Source organism: Myxine glutinosa, chromosome 1 (assembly GCF_964187855.1).
Source record: "Myxine glutinosa chromosome 1, kmMyxGlut1.1, whole genome shotgun sequence".
NCBI classification, from domain to species: Eukaryota; Metazoa; Chordata; class Myxini; order Myxiniformes; family Myxinidae; genus Myxine; species Myxine glutinosa.
The window spans coordinates 12,783,576-12,804,654 of NC_136261.1; the positions used below are offsets into that span (position 1 = coordinate 12,783,576).

Sequence of the window (21,079 nt, forward strand, 5' to 3'; positions counted from 1 at the left end):
AGCTGAGGAACCTCAAGGTAGTGATAAAAAAGATGGAATACCTTCCAATGATGGAATTTTAATCCAACGTGCACAAGGTGGTACGGCTCCATCAAATAGTTGTACAAATTAAGTGTCTATTATTGTTGTTGATGAGACGTTGGTAGAATGTAAGGAGATATCACCATCATCACCATCATCACCACCACTGCCCGAGCCTCAACAAAATAGTGTATTCTGTTACGTGGTCCTCCCGGTAACTACCTGGTCTTGGTGACCCCCGGACCGTGGGAGGAACCCCGCCAGAAAGATATATGATTTATACGCTTTCGTAACGCAATCAATATGAAAGACACAACAATTCAAGTCAATAAGAAACCCCCACACCAAGGATCCGGATTAATGGATAATATATTCCCAATCAATCAACAACACTCCACAATCAATCAACAATATTACTCAGATGGCCATCTCATATATTTCTCCCCTTTCCCCACTCACGACCCCTCAATAGTCACTGTCCCCCACAATGTCTCTGGGCCCCTCCAGACCAGGGTGAAGGTCGACTTCTCCGCACACGGGCGGTTGAACGGACCCCTGGCTGACGTGCTCCAAACGTGCACGTCACGTACCGGGAACAGCTGCTGCAGCGCACACCTCCTTGCAAAGCAAAGCGGGCAAAGCAAAGCGCGCGAGGCCCAAGGTGCGACCCGTACACGCCCTCTGAGGCGTCGAGGCGAACAGTGCCGGACGCTTGGTTCCTTCCAGGAAGCCACGGCAACCTGACACGTAACAGGCAATCACCCCGCGCAGGTAACTCCTCTCGCCAGACGGGCTTTTCAAACTCAGCGTTCCCAACGCTAATCAATATCGACACCGCTTGCGTCGGAGCTGGGCGAGGAAGAAGAATATAGCCGCTTCTCTAGGACCTCATGTCTTTTTTTCTTCTTCCGGTTCACCATCCCGTTTCCGGTCTCCTGTTATCAGGAGCGCCTCTAACCATTTAACCACAACAACCTTTAATAGAATAAACATTAATAAGCAATGACCTGAATAGTAATTCACCTAAATCCGGAATCCGTAACAGTCAATCCTTCCCAATGTTCCCACTGCAACAAATGATCAGAATACAGTTTATGTGGCCCCGACAGAGGTGCCCGATGTAGTTGTACAAGATTGTGGTGCAACAATAGTAGGTCATGTCTTGTCATGTCGGATGTCATGATGATGACCCAGTAATGATGATGGTGATGTGATGATTATGATGATATGATGTCATGTCGGTGGTGTCATGTCATGACCATGTCATGGTGGTCTCATGTCGAAGTAGACCCTCCTCCCCCCCCCCCCCCCCCCCCCCCACCCAGACCCAAGACCAGTCTATAAACGAGTTGGTAATGATGATGACATGGAGGTGACTGAGCCGTCACAGTCGTCATCTGAGCAGTTACAAATACCCCCCGAGGTTATTGTGATCTTTCTAAATGAGACATTTAGGCAGCGAAATGTCACGATTCAAAAACATTTTCCTGACTTGCTTTCCTTCATGCAAACTGCAAAGTGTATGGTTAGAAATTCTAAAGATTTTGAAGTAACAAAAGCACAAATTCATCGACTGAGGGAATTCATGACAAAAGCAAGGTTGGAACGTTCTCAACAGCAGCGAAACCCCCTTGATAAGGCATGAAAAGGAAGGAAGTGCTTTTTGGCACCTTAAAGATGAATGGCGGTGGGGCTAATCATTTACGTCAGCTCCAAGTTAAAAACTTATTGTTTCAGAAACATATCGACATATGTTTATTGCAGGAAACACACATAACAGAGACTTCACAGCCTGACTGGCTTCGCCTTAATACTGGGCAGTGTTTCTTTAGCAATTTGTCCTCTGTTTCTGCGGGAATTGCTTTCTTGCTTCGTCCAGGGTTTGTTCCTGACTCGTCATTTTAATGAAATAGTTATAGGACACTTAGCATCCTTAGAGTTGGTTTATCAAGGATTTCACCTCACCTTACTCAATGTATATGCTCCTAGTAGCAGTTTATCTCGTAAAGATGTTTTTCACACGTCTGGCCAATTACCTTCACACAGTAACCTTTGATCATTGTATCTGTATTGGAGGAGATTTCAATTGCACCTTTGAACCTAGTTTAGATAGAAATACACCAGAACCACATCCAGAATCTCATAAAGATTTATTGAATTGTTTTTCATCACTTGGTCTACCGTGTAGACCAAAAAACATTGCCTCAAACAGGGAACCATGATTGTCATGGGGCCCGCAAGGCTAACCCCTGCTCCAGCAGGGAAAATGGCCTTAAAACGATCATTCATATTCATTCTTATTCACTTGGTCTACCGTAATCGTGTCTTGTAATCATTTTCCTTCGACTTTCTCCGATCACCACCTGGTAGTGCTTGGTCTTTCCTTTTCTCAGTCAATTCGTAAAAGTGCGTATTGGACTTTCAATACCAGTCTGTTGGAGGATTGCTGTTTTAAGGATGCTTTTCCTAGTTTTTGGGAAACACCCATCCAAAGAAAACCTTGTTACTCTTCTGTTCAGTTATGGTGGGATAACGTGAAAGCCCAGATTCGCGTCTTTTGTCAATATTTTAAGTCCTTTTCCACAAGCAAGAGTAAGATTGCAGTTTCGCTCTTAGAAACTGAAATTTTACACTTAGAGGAAGACTTGGCTAAATCTCAAAATGGCAGGAAACTTCAGTTTTTATTGGAAAAAAAGCTTATTTAAGAGAATTTTTTTTTTTTTTTTTTTGTATACAGAGTCGAGGCTCGTGAAAGAGCTAACATTTATCAAACAAACAAGCAAACAAACAAAGTATATAAAAAGGGGAGCGGTCGACAAGATGGGGAGAGAAGGGGAGGAAGCACATAAACACAACATTTGAGAGCAGGGACATTGGGAGATGTTTTTGGAGGGAGAGGGCCTGGGGGGAGGCAGGATAGGTATAAAACGCAAGGACACCAAGGACTTCCAGGAAAGAAGTCAAAACTCACCTCAAAAAAGTGGATTTGGGGTGAAATTAGCGGGGGTAGAAAAGATCAAGGTTTTGGATTGGGGAAGATAAGAGATGGTGGTGAACAGCCGTTTTAAAGACCTGGAGGGAGGAGTGGGATTGAAGAGAGTGAGGGAGTTTGTTCCAGAGGCGGGAGAAAAGAGGAATGAAGGAGTGAAGGAAGGTGAGCAGAGAGTCTTGATTTTGGCAGTTTAACCATAAGAGGGTTGCAGGCAGATCTTGTGCGACCTGCAGGAATATTTCGGGGACAAAGCCCAGAGAGAGCTGGGTGAGCAAGGCCGGAGAGGAGTCGGTAGAAGACGGAAAGACCACCAACCTGCCTGCGGTGATTAAGTGAAAGGCCCTCGGAGATAGCGTCATCGCGGGAGATTCCAATGATTCTGAACGCTTTGGTTTCAACAGCGTGAAGACGAGCTAGGTGTGAGGCAGGAGCACCAGCCCAGAGGGGAGAGCAGTACTCCATTGAGCTGCGGATGAAAGCCTTGTATGTGGTGAGGAGCTCAGGTGTACCGAGGAAGGACTTCGCACGACGGAGGATGCCCAGTCGGCGACTGGCTTTGGAGGCCAGCTTGGAAATGTGGTTTTCCCAGGAAAGATCATGGCAGATAGTGAGACCCAAAAGCTTGAGTGACAGAACTTCTTGGAGAGGATTATTCAGAAAGTAGATGGGAGGGTTGTCCAGTCGGTCTTTTCGGAGAGACATCGTAAGAGTGTGAGATTTGTCAGGATTGAAAGACATGTTCCACTTGTTTGCCCAGTCTGATTTTGTCCAGGTCTGCAGAGAGTGAGGAGGCTGCAGACTGCCGATCTGAGGGATGAGGAATGGAGCGGAAGAGAGTGGAGTCATCAGCAAAGAGAAAGAGAGGATTTTCAAGAGAGTCAGAGAGATCATTGATGAAGACCAGAAAAAGCACAGGGCCCAGAACACTGCCTTGGGGAACTCCAGCCTGAACAGGAAGAGGAGATGAGAGAAACCCATTCAGGGCCACACGTTGACGACGACTAGAGAGGAAGTCTGCCAGCCATGCGTGGAGATTTCCATGGATACCAAAGGAGGAGAGTTTGGTGAGCAGAGCGGGGTGCCAGACCGTATCGAAGGCGCGTGATATGTCGAGGGAGACCGCTCTAATTTCCTGTTTGGCATTGAGGACCTCCATCCATTGTTGAGACAGCAGAAGCAGCATGTCCAGAGTAGAGTGACCTGGTCTGAAACCAAATTGATGATCAGAGATCAAGCCATTGGAGAAGAGGAAAGATTTCATATCCGAAGCAATGATGGATTCCATGACTTTGCTGATAATTGGGAGAAGGCTGATTGGTCTGTAGTTGCTAGGATCTGTTTTTGCACCTTTTTTGTGCAAAGCGGTGATGTTGGCTGATTTCCAAGCAGATGGCAGTTGACCTTGAGCAAAAGAGAGGGTGAAGAGAACAGAGAGAGGGAGTGAAAGAGCGGAAGAACATGATTTTAGGACCCGTGGGCTGATGCCGTCAGGTCCAGTTGCAGAATCAGAGTCGAGGGTTGACAGAAACTTTTCCACCTTGTCAGGAGGAAAGGACACGGAGTCCAGGAGCAGCTGGGTACGACTGGGTATGGTGGGTACAGAGAGGGATGGGTTTGGGACACAAGATTTAGAGGCAAACACAGAGTTGAGGCATTCAGCTTTTTCACGTGCGGAGTCAGCTGTGTAGCCGTTTGAGGTAAGGGAGGGGATGGAGGGGGAACAAACACCAGAAACAGATTTGACCAGATGCCACCAGGATTTGGAAGAGGGAGACAGATAAGAGAGTTCGGTCTTGAGAACGGAGAGATATTGTTTCCTGGCTCTCCTGAGGGTGGACACACACTTGTTTCGGGCTTTGTGAAAGGAAATGAGATTTCCTTCCGTTGGATTTGCTTTCCAGGAGACGAAGGCAAGTTGTTTCTGGGCAACAGCCTCACCACAAGATTCCGTGTACCATGGACCGGAGGAAGGGTATGACAACTGAAGACGAGATGGGATAAATCTGTGCATGAGAGAGAGCAATTTACTTTGGAAGAATTCCCAGGATGAGTTGATGTCAGAGGTGGTAGAGATGGGAGACCAGTCCAGATGATTGATGGCTGCTTGAAGACCATGCCAGTTGGCCTGAGTGAAATGCCAGACTCGACGACGCTGAGAAGGCTCCCTGAGAATGGTCAGAGAGATGTCCACTTTAACAAGGACATGATCAGATGATCCGATTGGAGCAGAAGAAGAGCAGCAGACATTTTCAGGGAAGTTAGTCATAACCAAGTCCAGAAGAGAAGATGCTCCGTTGACTGAGATCCAGGTCGGGAAATTGACAGATTGTGTCAGTCCCAGTGAGTCGCAGAAGTCCTTTGCTGAGGAGCCATGGCTGGTGAGAGAGGTACCCACACCCAGCCAACTGGAATGGTGACAATTGAAATCACCACATATGAGGAAGAGAGAGTTGGGATGAGTAGATAGAAGTTGGTCCATATTATCAGACAGCGAGATGTAGATGGAGTCATCACTGTTTGGTGGACGGTACAACACACATATGAACAAGAGGTGGGAGCGAAGGGGAAGCCGTAGCCAGAGATATTCCTGGGGGTGAGGTGGAGAGAGTGCAGTGCAGGGCGAGTGAGGAAGAGAGTTTTTGATAAAGATAGCAACCCCACCTCCAGGACGAGGATCAGGTCTATCATACCGGAGGAGGGAGTAACCCGGGAGAGATACTAAGGAATCAGAAACATCATGAAGGAGGAAAGTTTCTGTTAAGCAGATCATGTCTGGTTTGACAGAAGCAACCTGTATGGACAGATCAGTTAAGTTTGAACGAAGGCCCCGGATGTTTGAGGTCCATACCGTTAATGAAGAGGAAGGGGGAGCATCGGATACAGAACAGGGGGGAGGAGGGGTAGGGTAAGATGTGGAAGAGGTAGGGAGAGCTGTTGAAGGTGTGTCAGAGATTTCAGAATAGCTCGGAGAAAGGGAAGGATGGGGCGGACAAAAGGTTTGATGGTGATTGGGTGAGGCACAATGAGGTGTTATTTGAGGAGGGGGAGAGAGCGAGGCAGAAGGTTGGGGGAGATGGAGGTGAGAGTTGAAAGGGGGAAGAAGCGGGGAGGACGCTTTGAGGAGGGGGAGAGAAAGGGGGGAAATTGAGAAGAAATGAGGGTGGGGAGATTTGAAGGCAAGGGGGGTGTTTGGGAGGGAAGGGACAAGGGGAGGGATTTGAAAGGGATGGGATATGGGGGAGATTTGGAGGGGAGGGGTGAGGGAGGAGTCTAGGAGGGGAGGGGCGAGGGGGAGTCTTGGAGGGGAGGGTTGAGGGGGTAGTTTAGGAGGGAGGGGGCAAGGGGGGAGATTTGAAAGGGATGGGTGATGGGGGAGGATTAGGAGGGGAGGGGAAAGGGGGAAGATTAGAAAGGGATGGGTGATGGGGAAGATTTGGAGGGGAGGGGTGATGGGGAAGATTTGGAGGGGAGGGGTTATGGGGAAGATTTGGAGGGGATGGGTGAGATTGGATTTTAGAAAGTGTACGATTAATGGGAAACGAACATTTATTGCAAAATGAGTTTCTTGTGACCGAGTTAAAAATACGTTTAAGGACGCTGGATGGAGGATGGTGTGCAGGAGAGTTTAGGGAATGTAGAAAAAAGGCACTATAGGAGATGGAATTTTTTTTGGGGATGAATAGATTTGATGAGCAAGTCGAAAGCAGCCTTTTAAAGAAGAAGAAAAAGGTGTTATAATATATGACCGAATACAGAACTTGAGGGGAAAGTGTAAACATTGAAGGTTAATAACAGTGAAAACTATCTGGGGAAATGGGGGAGAAACACATGGTCGAAGAACGAACGAACGAAGAATGAATAAACGAATGAGAACTAGAATAAGAACAGAGAAGGAAATGTTTTTTGTTTTTTTTTTTTGTTGAGATTTACACAAGGAAGTAGGCTATGGGGTGAAAAGACTGGGAAAACAGAGAACGAAAGTTATTGGATCACAAACGACGGACCGCTGAGAGAAAAACAAAGCCTCAAGGTTGTACACTGTACAAGGCCTCAAGACACGACACGAATTAACACGATTTTCAATACAGGTATGAAAGATTTGCACCGAAAATCTTCCTCGGGACACAATATACGTACACACACCATAAAATAAATAGTTATAATGAAAATACAAATGGGAACAATTACTTAACTTCGATTTCAGATCGCTCGCGACGCAGCAAAGGCTTTTTTTTTTTTTTTTTTTTTCTTGTATACAAGATCGAGGCTCGTGAAAGAGCGAACATTAATCACACAGAAAGACAAACAGACACATAAAACAAATAACATCGGGATCGGTAGACAAGATGGGGAGAGAGGGGGAAGGACACAAACACAACATTTGAGAGCAGGGACCGAGACACATGGAGACATCGAGAGAACTGTGGGAGGGAGAGGGCTTTGGGGGGGAGGCATGGGAAGGGGGTGGGGGGTGGGAGAGGTATAAAACATATGGACACTGCCAGGACTTCCAGGAAAGAAGTTGGAATTTCAAACAAGGTGGATCTGAGGTGAATTAGTGGGGGTAGAAAAGATCAAGGTTTTGGATGGGGGAAGATAAGAGATGGTGGCGAACAGCTGTTTTAAAGACCTGGAGGTAGGAGTGTGATTGAAGTGAGTGTGGGAGTTTGTTCCAGAGGCGGGAGAAAAGAGCAATGAAAGAGTGAAGGTTTTTTTTTTTTTTTTTTGTATACAAGATCGAGTCTCGTGAAAGAGCTAACATTAATCACACAAAAAGACAAACCGACACACAAAACACAAGCCGAGAGCAGAGAGCCGAGATTTCGGCAGTTTAACCATTAGAGGGTGGCTGGCAGATCTTGTGCGACCTGTAGGAATATTTGGGGGACAGAGCACAGAGAGAGCTGGGGGAGCAAGGCCGGAGAGGAGTCGGTAGAAGACAGAAAGACCACCAACCTGCCTGCGGTGAGCGAGTGAAAGGCCCTCAGAGATAGCTTCATCGCGGGAGATTCCAATGATTCTGAAAGCTTTGGATTCAACAGCGTGAAGCCGTGCCAGGTGTGAGGCAGGAGCACCAGCCCATAGGGGAGAACAGTATTCCATTGAGCTGCGGATGAAAGCCTTGTATGTGGTGAGGAGCTCAGGTGTGCCTAGGAAGGACTTCGCACGACAGAGGATGCCCAGTCGGCGACTGGCTTTGGAGGCCAGCTTGGAAATGTGGTTTTCCCAAGAAAGATCATGGCAGATAGTGAGACCCAAAAGCTTGAGCGACAGAACTTCTTGGAGAGGATTGTTGAGAAAGTAGATGGGAGGGTTGTCCAGTCGATCTTTTCGGAGAGACATAGTAAGAGTGTGAGATTTGTCAGGATTGAAAGACATGTTCCACTTGTTTGACCAGTCTGTGATTTTGTCCAGGTCTTCAGAGAGTGAGGAGGCTGCAGACTGCCGATCTGAGGGAAGAGGAATGGAGCGGCACAGAGTGGAGTCATCAGCAAAGAGATAGAGAGGATTTTCCAGAGAGTCGGAGAGATCATTGATAAAGACCAGAAAAAGCACAGGGCCCAGCACACTGCCTTGGGGAACTCCAGCCTGAACAGGAAGGGGAGATGAGAGAAATCCATTCAGGGCCACACGTTGACTACGACCAGAGAGGAAGTCCGCAAGCCATGCATGGAGATTTCCATGGATACCATAGGAGGAGAGTTTGGTGAGCAGAGTTGGGTGCTAGACCGTATCGAAGGCACGTGATATGTCAAGGGAGACAGCTCTGATTTCCTGTTTGGCATTGAGGACCTCCATCCATTGTTGAGACAGCAGAAACAGCATGTCCAGAGTAGAGTGACCTGGTCTGAAACCAAATTGATGATCAGAGATCAAGCCATTGGAGAAGAGGAAAGATTTCATATCCGAAGCAATGATGGATTCCATGACTTTGCTGATATTTGGGAGCAGGCTGATTGGTCTGTAGTTGCAAGGATCTGTTTTTGCACCTTTTTTGTGTAAAGCGGTAATGTTTGCTGATTTCCAGGATGCTGGCAGATGACCTTGAGCAAAAGATAGGGTGAAAAGAACAGAGAGAGGGTGAGATAGAGCGGCAGAGCAGGATTTTAGGACCCGTGGGCTGATGCCGTCTGGTCCAGTTGCAGAATCAGAGTCGAGGTTTGACAAAAACTCCTCCACCTTGTCAGGAGAGAAGGACACAGAGTCCAGGAGCAGTTGGGTTCGACTGGGAAAGGTGGGAACAGAGAGAGATGGGTTTGGGACTAAGGATTTTGAGGCAAACACAGAGTTGAGGCATTTGGCTTTGTCACGTGCGATGTCAACTGTGTGGCCATTTGAGGTAAGGGAGGGGATGGAGGGGGAACAAACACCAGAAACGGATTTGACCAGACGCCACCAGGATTTGGAGGAAGGAGACAGGTTTGAGAGTTCATTCTTGAGTGAGGAGAGATAGTGCTTCCTGGCACTCCTGAGGGTAGACACACACCTGTTCCGAGCTTGATGGAAGGAACTGAGATTGCCTTCAGTTGGATTAGCCTTCCAAGAGGCAAAGGCAAGTTGTTTCAGGGCAACTGCCTCACCACAAGATTCAGTGTACCATGGACGGGAGGAAGGGTAAGACAACTGAAGGCGAGATGGGATAAATCTGTGCATGAGAGAGATCAGTTTGCTTTGGAAGAATTCCCAGGAAGAATTGATGTCAGAGGCAGTGGAGATGGGAGACCAGTGGAGATGGGAGGCCTTGCTCGCGACGCGGCAAACAGCCGATTAATTTATGAAAGATAAACACCGAGAAACTTCCAAGGTGCACACTATAACTTCACACACCGAAAGATAAATACAGTTTTGACAAAATACAATTGTGAACAGACTTAACTTTGAAAACGTGGAGACCGTGTGGAGCTTCGAAAATCCCTGCCGCCGTCTCCAAGATCTCGCGAGATCTCAAATTGATTCATGAAAAAGTAATGGGGATGTCAGTTAGACTCAGAATCCAAAATGCGAAGTTCTCTGACACCCCAAATAAAAGTTTTCCCCAGTTAGAAGGGGTTAAGAAGTCCCAAAGGCAAATGTTTTCCTTGTTAGATGCTAAGGGGAACATTACACAAAATGAAAGTGATGTTAAGATGCTTGTGAAAGGGTTTTTTCTGGTTTATTTGCAGAGAAAGCTGTGTGTAAAGATATTGTTGATGATATGACGAATCATCTGCCTCCTTTGAGTTGTGACCAGCGTCAAGGTCTTGAAAAGCCGTTTACTTTGGAGGAGCTCAGCACAGCTCTGCATAGCTTTGAACACGGAAAACCCCTGGGATCGACGGCCTTCCAGTGGAATTTTTCACAGCTCTTTGGGACATTTTAGGTCCAGAAGTACTGCTGGTGCTACAAGAAAGTTTACGCTCTGGCATACGACCCCTCAGTTGTGGAAGAGCAGTGGTATGCCTTCTCCAAAAAGGTGGTGATCTCCGTCGGATAGAGAACTGGCGCCCCATCTCATTACTGTGTTCTGACTACAAACTTTTTTTTCCAAATTGCTGGCCAATCGGCTAAAGGTTGTCATTGGTACTGTTGTTCATCCTGATCAGAGTTACAGCATTCCGGGAAGATCAATCTCTGATAATGTCTGTTTAATTAGAGACTTGATTGACTGTGGCCTTAAGGAGGAAGAGGGGCTTGGTTGATTTTCCTAGACATTGAAAAGGCTTTTGATAGCATTGATCACACTTAAATGTTTCGTGTTCTGCAAAAGTTTGGCTTTGGTGAAAAGTTTATAGGTTTGTAAAATTGTTATACAACAATATATTTACTTTGTGCAAAGTAAATAATCGTCGTTGTTCACCCATTCAGGTTTAGAGGGGTGTTTGGCAATGCTGTCCTTCGTCAGGGTTGCTGTTTAGCCTTTCTCTTGAGCCACTACTTGAGCCAGTCTTAGAGCCTCTCTTTCTGGCTTTGTGCCTTCTCCAGAAGAGAACCACATCATGGTATCAGCATATGCTGATGATGTCTGTGTAATCAATAAGAATGATAAGGACCTACAGTCACGTGAAAAAGTAAGTACACCCCATGTAAAGTTTTGACTTTTTCAACATATTTCAACATTCAGCTATTTGATCTTCATTTCAACAATATTGATAGATAAAGGTGATATAATATAACAAATATCATGAAACATTTACATTTTGTAGTCCATTGTATAATTTAAATAAACATAATTGCAAATTTTGCATATGGAAAAAGTAAGTACACCCCTACATTTATCACTACTTCAAATACCTAAAATTAGAATCAGGTGCACCAGCTCAGGTGCAAATGATTAGAACATCGTTAGAGAGGATCTTGGAGGAACCTGTCTTATTTAAACCTCAGACATTTCATTTGGTTTGCTCTTTGTTGTTGAATTGTGCGGCGTCACCATGCCGAGATCAAAAGAGCTCTCTGAGGCCTTCAGAAAAGGTTATAGATGCCTACGAGTCTGGGAAGGGATTTAAAAAGATCTCCCCTTCAGAAAAGGTTATAGATGCCTACGAGTCTGGGAAGGGATTTAAAAAGATCTCCAAACAATTTAAAATCAATCATTCGACTGTCCGGAAGATCATCTACAAGTGGAGAAGATTCCAAACAACTGCCAACTTGTTCAGGACAGGCCGTCCCAGAAAGTTCAGCCCGAGAGCAGACCGCAAGATGTTGAAAGAGGTCTCTAAGAGCCCCAGAATGTCATCACGGGACCTACAGGTCTCTTGCCACTGTTGATGTCAAAGTGCACGAGTCTACCATTACAAAGGGGCTGCACAAATTTGATCTACATGGGAGGTGTGCCAGGAGAAAACCTTTGCTGTCCAGAAAGAACATCAGGGCAAGACTAAAGTTTGCCAATGAACACTTAGGCAAAGACCAGCACTTTTGGAACAATGTGCTCTGGACAGATGAGTCAAAGGTAGAGCTATTTGGCCACAGCACCAGAAGACATGTTTGGTGAAAACCAAAGACAGCATTTGACCACAAGAACCTGATACCAACTGTAAAGCATGGTGGTGGAAATATTATGGTTTGGGGCAGCTTTGCTGTCTCAGGGCCTGAGCAGCTCACCATCATAGAATCCACTATGAATTCTTCATTGTACCAGAGGGTGCTTGAAGATAATGTGAGGCCATCTGTCGGCAAGTTGAAGCTCAACCGAAGGTGGACCTTGCAACATGACAATGACCCTAAACATACCAGTAAATCCACCAAGGAATGGCTGAAAAGAAAGAAATGGAGGGTTCTGGAATGGTCAAGTCAAAGCCCGGATGTAAATCCCATCGAGATGTTGTGGGGGGATTTGAAACGAGCTGTGCATGCAAGAAACCCCTCAAACATCGCACAGCTGAAAGAATTCTGCATGGAGGAGTGGGAAAAAATTTCTCCCAGTCGATGTCAGAGACTGGTAGACAGTCATAAGAAACGCCTACTTGAGGTCGTTTCTGCCAAAGGGGGCAGGCAATACTACCTATTAGAGCCAAGGGTGTACTTACTTTTTCCACAGAAGGAAATAGCATCTCTGTTAATTTTTTGTTGAATAAATTATTGCAAAGTCAATTTTTCATTGTTTTTTGTTCAATTAGATCACCGTTATCTATAGATACTGTTTAACACCATGGTACCGAACTCAAACACCATGGCTGATGTCCTGCCGGTGCCTCATCACAATGGAACTATGCATTGCCAGCCTTAATATCAACAGTGGTCGCACGTCTCTTCGTAAAGTGCAAGTTAAACAACTAATCGAGTGCAACAAGGTTGACATCTTGTTGTTGCAGGAAACTCATTCTACTGAAGGTTCTTCAGCTGAGTGGGAGTTGTTTCTTAAAGGGCATTGGTTCTTTAGCAATCTATCAAGCCCAATTGCTGGGATAGCCATCTTCTTTCGGCAAACTCTTCCTTTGACTTCGGTTCTCTTTAAAGAAATTGTGAAGGGATATTTAGCTTCGCTGATTTTCTCTGTTGGTCAGCAGCTTTTCACAATAATCATGTGTACGCACCAAGTACAAATGCTGAAAGATCTTCCTTTTTTGACTGTCTTGACTCGTATCTTGCTGGTGTTCCCCCTGACCACTTTCTTTGTCTTGGAGGAGATTTCAATTGCACACTTAACCCCTCCCTTGATAGGAATGGGGCTGAGCCACATGCAGCCAGTACAAGACCTCTCGTTCGCTCAATCTCAAGATTCAGGTTGACAGACATTTGGAGATTGCAACACCCGATGCAGCAACAATTTACTTGGTGTCGCTGCTCTAACAACTTAGTGTCGCTAGCTCGACTTGATAAATTGTACGTTTCTGACCATTTCCTCAACCTAGTCTAAAACACCTCTATTCTCCCATCTGGGTTTTCCGATCACCACATCATCACTATGCGTTTTCAGTTGCCACTCATTAAGGTGGTGAGCCCTTATTGGAAGTTCAACACAACACTTCTTCAAAACGAATTCTTTGTTGCATCCTTTAGGGCCTTTTGGGCATATTACATCACGATGGATAAAGAGTTCTCGTGTTTACGTCAGTGGTGGGACAACGCTAAAGCTCAAATTAGAGTTTTTTGTCAATTTTTCACGATACAGTACTCGGGATCATGATGTAAATATAGATCTGGTGAAGGCACAAATTCTTCACTTACAAAACAAAGTGTCCTCCTCTAGTAATAATGGGCAGCAACAGACGTTGTATGAAAAGAAAGCCCTGTTAAATGAATTACTGGCCGAACGTGCAAAGGGCGCACTCCTTCGGATGAGAATGACTCATTTGCAACAACTAAATAACCCGAGCAGACTTTTCTTCAAGCTGGAAACTGCCTCAAAAAAATAAAAACAAATATTGTCCTTGCGTTCTGCTGGCAGAAGGATTTTGACTGATCCAAGTGACATTAAACTCACTATTAAGACTTTCTTTTCTCACCTCTACTCCTCCAAGCACACTTTCCCAAACCATATACATTCATTTATCGCATCCTTGCCCACACTTACTGAGGCCCAGAATTCGACTGCTGAAGGCGAAATAACATTGGACGAACTCACTAGTGTTTTAAAGACCTTGCCCACCAGCAGGGCACCTGGCTTGGACGGGTTGCCAGTGGAATTCTACAGCACCTTCTGGGATTTGCTGGGACCATGTCTACTAATTGTCTTCATAGAAAGCGTACAAACTGGTGAACTTCCCTTGAGCTGCAGGCGTGCCGTCATTTCATTAATCCCTAAAAAGGGGGATCTTCAACTTGTTGAGAACTGGCGCCCGATCTCTCTACTCTGTACTGATTACAAAATCCTGTCTAAGTTACTCGCTAATCGCATAAAAACCTTAATCAAGCACGTTGTATCCCCCGACCAGTCTTATTGCATTTCCGGCAGATCGATATTTGACAATATTTTTTTCTGTTCGTGATTTGATTTCGATTCGTCATTGTCAGAATGTTAACACCGGGCTGATCTTTTTAGATCAGGAAAAGGCCTTTGATAGTGTTGACCATTCGTATTTACTTGACGTTTTGAAGGGGTTTGGGTTTGGCTCCTTCTTTATTTCTTGTATCAAGCTGCTGTATCACAACAACTTTAGTTTGGTGAACAACAACAACAGTCTATGTTCACCTTTTCCTATTCAGCGAGGTATTAGACAAGGCTGCCCCCTTTCCGGGTACCTGTATTCACTTTCCATTGAACCCTTGTTGATTCACTTACGCCACAAACTTTCTGGGTTCTTGGTGACACCTCTTGCTAATCCTGTTAAGGTGCTTGCGTATGCTGACGATTTGTGTGCGATTGTTAACACTCAGTCTGACATTGTTGCCCTCACAAGTGCTCTATGTGAATTCAATTTGGCATCTTCTGCTACTGTCAATTGGAGTAAGAGTAAAGCCTTGTGTCTTGGTCCTTCTGGGTTATTTATCCCACCTTCCCTGCCTAATGCTTTGCAGTGGAGGTATGATGGTGTTAAACATCTCGGTGTGTTTCTTGGGAATGAGACCTTTTCCTTAAAGAACTGGGATCAGATGGTCGATCAAATTTCCCATATCCTTAATTGTTGGAAAAGATTGTCCAGTCTATTGTCTTATAGAGGTCGAGTGCTGATAATTAATAACTTGGCTGCTTCCAAACTCTGGCATCGGATGGCTGTCTTACAACCGCCCAAATCGCTAGTCATTAACTTGCAGGTATCCTTGTTAATTTTTTCTGGAATGGCATGCACCGGCTTTGAGCTGATCTTCTAAGTGTCCCTTTGGATAAAGGAGGTCAAGGACTTGTGGACATTACCAGTAAAATACTGGCTTTTCGACTAACCACCTTGCGCCAACTTCTCTACAAGGAAGTCCTGTCTTGGCGGCCCCTGGCTTCTTGCTTGTTGCAGCAAGCGGGTAAGCTCAGGTGTTGCCCCGAGCTCTTTCTACCTGATCTGCAGCGAATAGACATCTCCTTGCTGCCCTCCTTTTATCGAAGTCTCGTGAATGCCGGTCAGTGCCTCCTTCCAGTACGAAACAAGGATACATATAAATTTTGGAACTTAATGTGTGAACCCGTTTTCTACAACAGCCTATTTTCCCATGACTGCCAAATAAAAGTAGGTCCCTAATTCAATCCTTTATCGAACCTGGTTTTTTCTTGTCAAGGATTTTGTTAATCATACTTATTCTGGATGGCAGACCCCTAACCAGATTTCGGAAGTATGCAATGTTACTTCAGCCCGACTAATTGGACAACTTCTTCGTTCAATTGTTAAAGTGTTCAACTCTTTTAATTTATCGTGGCCTCTACTGCATGATGTTCAGAACACAAAAACGATGCACCCTGACTTCCCTGATTTTTGTTTTTCTGGTGCTCCTTCCACAAAGCCTCTACAAGCCTGTGCAAAGGCTACTTTGTACGTGCAATGTCTCAATGTTGTCATCTCTGCGAACCCCAATAGCCCACTGACCACCCACTGGAAAGAGCTTCTACCTGCAGGGGCTCCATCCTCTCCTACCTGGTCGTCGATGTACGCGTTACCTGTGTCTAAACGTGCCGGAGATATACAGTGGAGGCTTGCACACTATTCCTTGCCTTCCAACGCGTTTCTTAAAAGATTGAATCTCGTGACATCTGACGACTGCCCTTTTTGCCATCACTCCGAGGACATTTTCCACGCTTATGTTTGATGCCAAAGGCTGGCTCCACTTTTTCAACTTTTGAAATATGTCTTCCAGAATTTCGGTTTTTGTTTTTCTTCTCATCTTTTTGTGTACTGCATGCCTGTGTCTAACGAGAATGTCGGTTCTCAAATCGTTAATTTTTTACTTGCCGAGGCGAAACTCACGGTATATATTACGCGGAAGAGTCGGGTTTCTGGGACAAGCTCACCGGAATGCAGTATTTTGTTAGCCTTTGAAGGCCTCGTGTCTGCCCGCCTTAAAATTTAATTTAATGTTTACCGAGAGACTTCTCGGCTTGATCACTTTGTTCAAAAATGGTGCGAAGCTGAAATCCTGTGTAAGGTGGAGGGAGATGAACTTTTTTTTGCTGCTCTAATTAATGTCATGTTTTTCAATTCCTTGATTTAATTATTTTGTTGACTGCAATTGTATCACTTGGTTTGTTGTGCTTTTTTATACCTTTGTAATAAAAGACAAGTGTCTCTGTGTCTCTCTCTCTCTCTCTCTCACCCACTCTCCCCACTCCCACTCTCTCCCCACTCCCACTCTCTCCCCACTCCCACTCTCTCCCCACTTCCTCCCTTTCTCTCTCCTCCCCTACTCTCTGCACTCCCACTCTCTTCCTTCCTCCCTTTCTCTCTCCACCCCTACTCTCTCCCTTTCTGTCTCCACTCCCACTCTCTCCCTTCCTCTCTGCACTCCCACCCTTTCTCTCTTCACTCCCACTCTCTCCCTCTCTCCCTTCCTCCCTTTCTCTCTTCACTCCCAGTCTCTCCCTTCCTCCCTCTCTCTTCACTCCCACTCTCTCCCTCTCAATCTCCACCCCCACTCTCTCCCACAATGACGGTGGAAAACACCATTAGCTCATTACATTCATAATTCAACCGCAGAGTCCCTTTTAAATCCCATATATAAAAGTTACAAATTATATCCAAGTGCACAGGTATTCTTTTGTAAAAACGCGGGAGTTTCCCCCTCTTGCACGTCGCTCCAAGTTTTAATTTGATCCAAATCGCACATTTAAATCTTCATTTCCGTGCAGAAGATAAATAAGAATGAAAACGCGTTTGTCCACAATACAAGAGAAGAAGCACACACTTCCGCGTCCTGACCTGTCCAATCGCGTCACATTGGGCTTCACACGCCACCGACGTCGCCCGACATTCGAGCTTTAAAACATTGTAATATTCACGATAAACTCCGTTAAGATCGACCTCAACACCAACAATGGAGCAAGGATCATGAACAAAAGTTTAATGTTTAAAATAGGTGTGTGCGTTTACCTTTAGCAGGTACGTTCAGGTGGTAATAGCACGATCGTATGTTGCGCTTTGATATCGATCGGGTTGCCAGCTCGGTAAACACGTCCTGACCCGGGAACGAAACACGGTGCACACGGCCAAGCTGACCGCGCCGTCTTCCGAGATCAGAACCTCGATTGCGATGGGCGGAGCTTGTGGAGCAGAGTGGGAGGTGTCAGGAGGAGGCCGTTTTGAGCACTGTGCCCGTAATGTCCAATCGCTTGCAGGTGTTGCCGATGGACGGAGCTTGTGGAGCAGAGTGGGAGGTGTCAGGAGGAGGCCGTTTTGAGCACTGTGCCTGTAATGTCCAATCGCTTGCAGGTGTTGCCGATGGACGGAGCTTGTGGAGCAGAGTGGGAGGTGTCAGGAAGGAGGCCGTTTTGAGCACTGTGCCCGTAATGTCCAATCGCTTGCAGGTGTTGCCGATGGACGGAGCTTGTGGAGCAGAGTGGGAGGTGTCAGGAGGAGTTCATTTTGGGAACTGTCGCCTTAATTCGTATCTTCGCCTGATAGAGGGTGTCACCCTACCTGGACCTGCGACACCTGTCGGAAACCTGAACATTTAACTCACTTGTTTCTGGAATGCCGCCTCCATGATGGACCCAAGTTGCTCCAATTTAAAACCATGAGAGAGGCGGTGGTTGGTGTGTTTGTTCTGACGGTCATTGTTAGTCATTTAAACCTTGACTGTGCAAGGCGGTCCTAACTTTTTGAAAGCGAACGGAAGACCCATATACTTTTATGCATCTCCCATAGGCTTCTTTTTTAAAAATTACTATTATTATTAATTAATGTTTTATTTTCACCTACAGTTATATCCAGGCACGTGGCATATATAGAGCCATACAAATTAAAAGAAGAAGAAACCCCCCCTCATTATGGACCACTGTGGCCGCCGTAATGTCTTCGCACTCACTCCGACTGAAAGCGTTGATTCTGGTAATTTACCCCCAACCCCAAGGAGACATTTTGCTGGCGGTAACGGCACACAATGGCCGACTACTTTGGCAATGATATATGGAGCCGTTCATCTATTACGTACGAGAGCATTAATTTCTTGCGACGCCATTGTATTATTAGACCGTTATCTCGCTGAAAGGCTGGAACAAAGACCCCCAATAAGCACTTTATCAGTTCGACCGATTCCAGGAGTTGCCAATCGGGGTACCTAACTAAAGTGTCCAGGTGAGTTTACTTCGAGAAGCGAGAACATCTGACTCTGCGTCAAGGTAGTCTCTAATGTAATGGGTGTAGAGTATAATTTACCTGTGCACTGGTGTGATGTGATGGGAATGGGAGATTTGAATACCTTATGCTTATGAGGAGGAATAGTGAGTGTAGGCAGTGGTAAGTGTTGGCAGTGGTGAGGGGGTGGTGAGTGTTGGCAGTGGTGAGGGGGTGGCGAGTGTAGGCAGTGGTGAAGGGGTGGCGAGTGTAGTCAGTGGTGAAGGGGTGTTGAGTGTAGGCAGTGGTGAGGGGTGGTGAGTGTTGGCAATGGTGAGTGTTGGCAGTGGTGAGCGTTGGCAGTGGTGAGGGGTGGCGAGTGCAGGCAGTGGTGAGTGTTGGCAGTGGTGAGTGCAGGCAGTGGTGAGTGCAGGCAGTGGTGAGTGTTGGCAGTGGTGAGTGTTGGCAATGGTGAGTGTTGGCAGGGGTGAGTGTTGGCAGTGGTGAGGGGTGGCGAGTGCAGGCAGTGGTGAGTGTTGGCAGTGGTGAGTGCAGGCAGTGGTGAGTGCAGGCAGTGGTGAGTGCAGGCAGTGGTGAGTGTTGGCAGTGGTGAGTGTTGGCAGTGGTGAGTGCTGGCAGTGGTGAGTGTTGGCAGTGGTGAGTGTTGGCAGTGGTGAGTGTTGGCAGTGGTGAGTGCAGGCAGTGGTGAGTGCTGGCAGTGGTGAGTGTTGGCAGTGGTGAGTGTTGGCAGTGGTGAGTGTTGGCAATGGTGAGTGTTGACAGTGGTGAGTGTTGGCAGTGGTGAGGGGTGGTGAGTGCAGGCAGTGGTGAGTGTTGGCAGTGGTGAGTGTTGGCAGTGGTGAGTGTTGGCAGTGGTGAGTGTTGGCAGTGGTGAGTGTTGGCAGTGGTGAGTGTTGGCAGTGGTGAGTGTTGGCAGTGGTGAGTGTTGTGTTACGTGCTCCTCCCCGACCCCCTGGTCGTGGTGTACCTCCGAGCCCCGAGAGGAGTCATGGCAGAAAAATGTGTTATTCTGTGTCAAAAATCAATGGTGAAACCGCACCAATTGTTACTAACAAACAAATATTGTATTAAAAATCACACAAGAATAACAGTACAACAATGATAGCAATCAAAAGTACAATCAACATATATCTTATGATGGTACCATCAGCTAATATCAGGTAACTCACTGTGCTCCAAGTGAGTGAAAAAAGAACATTCCCCAATGTCACTATATTCCCGTCTTCGAGCTCAAGTTGATCCCCTCCAGCGATCGTCAGAAAGATGTCGAATCCAAACCCGAATCCCGTTCAGATGACAGGCCCAGTCACGCCGCCAAAACTGCACAAAGGCGTACGTGGCCAAAGCGGCAGAAAAGGGTCACGCGGCCAACAGCTGCGAAAAAGTGCACTTAAGGCGACTGGGAAATTCACCCCCTCGGGTATGAATGTTTTACCGCTCCAACTCGGCAGACCTCAGGTTTGTCTTCAAAATTCGCGTTGCACACACACATCCCAGATAGACGTCGGAATGGTGAAAACGGCTGACGCGAAGCAAAGACCTTTCGTGATGAACAAAGCGCGCGAGTCAAAATGGCCGACGGCTCGTACTTGAGACGTAATGACCCAACGATGATTCCTCGGAATCCAACGCCAAACCTGACACGCAGGTTGATCAGTCACAGCGATAACAACTCAATCGCAGGAATCCCTTTTCGGCTTTTCCCAGGAAACCCAAAGTGCACTCGTGACTCTTGCTCGACAACGTTCGCTCAGGACGAAGAAACGACTCGCTTCTTCTCCGACTTCACTCGCTCCGCCTCCTTTCTCCTCGTCTTCTTCCGGTTTTCGTCCGGTTCCCGATCCGGTTTCCTGTTTCTTTTAACATTAACTTTTAACTTTTGAAACTAGAAATATCTATTTCCTTTAAATGACAACAATAATAAATACATGGAATCGGAAATATTTACAGTGGATGCAAACCACCACAACGGAAGTGACGAATCCATAACAGTTGGCAGTGGTGAGTGTTGGCAGTGGAGAGGGGGTGATGAGTGTTGGCAGTGGTGAGCGGTGGTGAGTGTTCGCAGTGGTGAGGGGGCAAGTGCAGGCAGTGGTGAGGAGTGGTGAGTGTAGGCAGTGGTGAGGGGTGGTGAGTGTTGGCAATGGTGAGGGCGTGGCAAGTGCAGGCAGTGGTGAGGGGTGGTGAGTGTAGGCAGTGGTGAGGGTGTGGCAAGTGCAGGCAGTGGTGAGGGGTGTTGAGTGGACAGTTTGAATTTTTTGGGATAAAAGTTTTAATCCTTTTGCAATATGCGGTGGAGTGACGTGTGAGAAATTCTTGAGGCTGATGCATGCTTTCATCATGAGACTTCAGTTCAGAAACTTCTGAACCCATAACTTGGTTGCACGAACAGACGGGACATTTCCATGACGTTGAACATTGAAATGGAGTT

At 46.4% G+C, this 21,079-nt stretch overlaps 1 protein-coding gene across 1 annotated transcript in view; it reads right to left on the reverse strand.

Annotated features, from left to right (window-relative positions):
• Positions 1–17,607, reverse strand: part of SLC16A13 (solute carrier family 16 member 13) — a 39,890-nt gene extending 22,283 nt beyond the window's left edge. The window contains exon 1 of the mRNA XM_068103913.2: positions 17,446–17,607. The gene's annotated coding sequence lies outside the window, so the exon portion shown is untranslated. The remainder of the gene's footprint in view (positions 1–17,445) is intronic.
• Between the last annotated feature and the right edge of the window lie 3,472 nt (positions 17,608–21,079).